We start from the raw sequence: 4,497 nt of genomic DNA, 5'->3' as shown, positions 1-4,497 counted from the left end.
GCAAGCTGTTCTAATCGAACTTCTCCTAGATCAGAAGGTATACCTGGGAACCAGACTAACCCCCGAACTCAGGATAAAACTCATTCAATTTCTTGTTAATAACATCGATTTCTTCTCTTGGTCCCACTTAGATATGACAGGGATCCCACTGGAAATAACCACACATCGACTAAGTGTCTACCCAGATTCAAACCGGTGAAGCAAAAAGGAAGACCTCAGTCCGAAGTAAAACACGTATTTTATCAAGAACGAGGTAACAAAACTCCTCAAAATAGGGTTTATTAGGGAGGTAAAGTATCCCGAATGACTGGCCAATGTGGTGGTAGTTCCCAAAAAATGAAATAAGTTAAGAATGTGCGTAGATTACAAAGACTTAAATAAGGCATGCCCCAAGGATTCATTCTTGTTCACTAACATTGACCGGTTGATCGAAGCCACGGCCGGTAATGAGACCCTCACTTTTCTCGATGCCTACTCAACGTATAATCAAATTCATATGAACCCCAGGGATAGGGAAAAGACTTCGTTCATTATAAAGTACGGTACATACTGTTACAATGTAATGCCCTTCGGGCTGAAAAATGCGGGAGCCACGTATCGGCGCCTAGTTAATAAAATGTTCGAACAACAAATAGGCAAATCCATGGAGGTTTATATTGATGACATGTTAGTTATATCCCTGCACACAGAGGACCATTTGACTCATTTTCGACATCCTCAAAAGCTACAACATGAAACTCAATCTTGAGAAATATGCCTTTTGAGTGGGTTCGGGCAAATTCTCAGGCTTCATGGTATCAAACAGGGGAATCGAGATCAACCCCGACAAAATCAAGGCCATCGAAGAAATCACGATGGTAAACAATGTGAAGGTCGTGCAATGGTTGACCGGGCAGATAGCAGCCTTGGGCCGATTCATATCGAGATCATCAGACAGGAGTCATCAGTTCTTCTCCTTACTCATAAAGAAAAACAACTTTGAATGGACTTTGGATTTCCAATGTGCCCTAGAGGAGTTGAAGCGATATCGTACTAGCCCGCCTTTACTCCATACTCTAAAGGAGGATGAGACACAGTATTTATACTTAACTGTATTTGAGATAACGGTAACTGGTATGCTTGTTCGAGAAGAACAGAGTACACAGTTTCTTGTTTATTATGTAAGTCGAACACTGGTAGATGCCGAAACCCGGTATCCGCACCTAGAAAGATTAGATCTTGCATTAATATGCGTATTACAAAAATTAAAACCTTACTTTCAATGCTATCATATTTGTGTTTTAACAAAATATCCTCTTCGAAGCATATTGCATAAGCCCGAACTATTGGGTTGACTGGCCAAATGGGCCATCAAAATCGGGGGATATGATATCGAGTATCAACTCCGAACGGCTATCAAGTCCCAAATTTGCGGATTTCGTGGCCGACTTCTCGCCCTCCCTCGTGCCCGAGTTAGAAAAAGAACTTTTACTAAAAATAGGCAAATCTTCCGGGGTGTGGTCCCTGTTCACTAATGATGCCTCGAACGTAAGAAGATCCGGGCTCGGTATAGTTCTGAAGCTGCCAACGGGCGGCATAATCAGTCAATTTATAATAACTGCAAGATTGACTAACAACAAAGCCGAATATGAGTCTATAATTGAAGGTCTGGATTTGGCCAAAGGCCTAGGAGCTGAAGTCGTCGAAGCAAGATATGATTCCCTCCTGGTAGTAAATTAGGTAAATGGGAGCTTCGAGGTCTGAGAAGACAGGATGTAAAAATACTTGGACAAAATTCAAGTCACATTGTAAAGTTTCAATGAATGGACTCTGGTCCACATACCTCAAGTGCAGAATAGCGAGGTTGATGCCTTCACAAACCTGGGATCCTCTGTCGAAGAAGATGACCTACTCCCTAGGGCCGTTGTTCAGCTATCCAATTTAGTGATCGAGAAAGTTCATGCCGAGATCAACTCCACTAGTATGTCATGGGATTAGAGAAATAATATATTGACTATTTGAAAAGTGGGAAACCACCCACGGATCCAAAAGAATCGAGGGCCCTGCGAACCAAAGCAGCCTGATTCTCGCTCGACAAAAATGGAACTTTGTATAGAATAACCTTTGATGGCCCTCTAGCAGTATGTCTGGGGCTGGGAGACGTAGATTAAGTACTCTGAGAAATCCACGAGGGCACCTATAGAAATCATTCCAACACAAATTCCTTAGTCATAAAGGTGATCAGAGAAGGGTACTATTGGGACAACATGGAAAAAGACACCAAAGAATTCGTCCGAAAGTGCGACAAATGCTAGAGATTTGCCCCAACGATTCACCAACCTGGTGAACAGCTACATTCGGTCTTATCGCCGTGGCCTTTCATGAAATGGTGGATAGAAATCGTCGGATCTCTGCCAACGGTATCAGGTAAAGCTAGATTTATTTTATTTATGACTGACTATTTCTCAAAATAGGTGGAAGTGTAGGCCTTTGAAAAAATAAGAGAAAAAGAAGTCATTCACTTCATCTGGGACCACATTATGTGCCAATTCGGGATTCCTTCCGAGATAACATGTGATAACGGGAAGAAATTCATCGAAAGCAAAGTAACACAGTTCCTCGAGGATCACAAAATCAAGAGAATCCTATCTACACCCTACCACCCGTGTGCAAATGGTCAGGCCGAATATACAAACAAGACCATTATTCAAAACTTAAAAAAGAAGTTGGAAAGCGCTAAGGGAATGTGGAGAGAAATATTGCTCGAAGTGTTCTGGGCATATCAAACAACTCTAAAATCAAGCACAAGAGAAACACCTTTCTTTCTAGTATATGGTGCTGAGGCTTTGATACCAGTGGAGGTTTGAAAACCAAACGCAAGATTCCGAAACACCACTGAGAGCTCAAACAACGAGGCCATTGTCGTGCACCCTTTTTTCTTCGCTGAATCGGGTTTATGACATTTTGGTTAGGACAACTCTTTCCTTTTGGGAAAGGGGGTTTGCATTTTTGAAGAGTCGCCACCTAAGATTTAAGGTTCGTTAGGGCACCTATAAGGTTTATCTATAACTACGTTTGGTAGCCAGAAATAAGGTAAGAGCTTGAAATTATCCTAAGTGGAAGGTATTAGGCACCCCTCAATATTCACTATTATGGTTCCCGGCCAAATAGTTTTTGTGAATTTGTACAATTAGCAAATAAACAAGTAGTGTTCAAATAATAGGGGATTTAAATACACAGGTGTTTGAAAAACAATTAGTAAAAAGTGAAATTTTGAAAAGGATTACAATCTAAGCATGCTTATGAATGTAAAAAGGGGTGTCCTAGGTTTTTTTATAATATGGATAACATCAATGCAATACCCGGTATAACACTCTTCAAAGAGGGGCTACACGTAACATTAACGCACCGGTCATCATATCCATATCTACACTTTCCCGCCCCATGAAGATAACTAAAGCGAGTGTTAGTATCGACCCCTATTGCATGCCGTTACCCGTCCCTTCCTATTAGTCCCGGAAGAATTTAGGACTTCTATCCTATAAAAGAAGGTTCTAGGCAGACCCTCAAGTTTAAAGGAAAAATACTAAGACGACATATAATTAACAAGTAGAACTTCAATTAAAGGGATCATGGAAGAAAAATGAAGGGCTCAAATATACCTCCACATACAGTGCACATAAACAACATAACTCATACACAAGTAAAGTCTGAATTCAGATCCTATGCATGATATATATTGATAACAGCAGAACCAGATTTATTATATGACTCAGAAAATAAGTCTGAATCAGGCTTGCCTACTGATTTTAATAGGCTGATAGTTAAACAAAGACATATTTGGTTTTATTAAAGCTGATTGCCTAAGGCTTACCTAGGCGTAAAATAACATGCAGCAGTTGCCAGAGTTATTAAAAATAGTTTGGAAATTATTTTACCATAAGAACATGTTGTTCTAGTTGATACGAATGCAGAGATTATTACAAGTTTCATTCAGAAAACAACACAATGTGAGATTATATTTTATTACCTTTTCATGAATCAATAGTTAACTAGGCGTCTTAAACAAAATGCAACAGGATCCTAGAACATGATATCTAATACACACATGCAAATGGTAGGATTGTAAAAAAAAATAGAATCCCTAAGGCATGATTTCTAAATGCACACAAGAGTTGCAGAATTTTGAAGTATGACTTCTGAAAGTACAAGAGTAACAGCTTTTATGCCGATGTTGTTATCGTCCTAGGAACAGGATTTCTAAGTGATAGACATAAGACATGGATTAGTGATGGATGAGATGCTGAAGCAAGAAATGTGGGACCTAAGAGCATAATTTCTAATGCTCGTATGAACCCTAAGCATGGTTTCTATTGCGCAATTAGGAATATAAACCTAACAACATGTTTTCTACCCTTAATAACTATAGCATGCATATTTACCCCATCCCTTTTCAATAGCCAACCCCAATGCTTGTTTACAACAGGTTATTACAGACTAACATTGAAATGAATTGAA

This window comes from Nicotiana tabacum, chromosome 22 (genome assembly GCF_000715075.1).
Source record: "Nicotiana tabacum cultivar K326 chromosome 22, ASM71507v2, whole genome shotgun sequence".
NCBI lineage: Eukaryota > Viridiplantae > Streptophyta > Magnoliopsida > Solanales > Solanaceae > Nicotiana > Nicotiana tabacum.
This window is presented reverse-complemented; position numbering follows the sequence as displayed.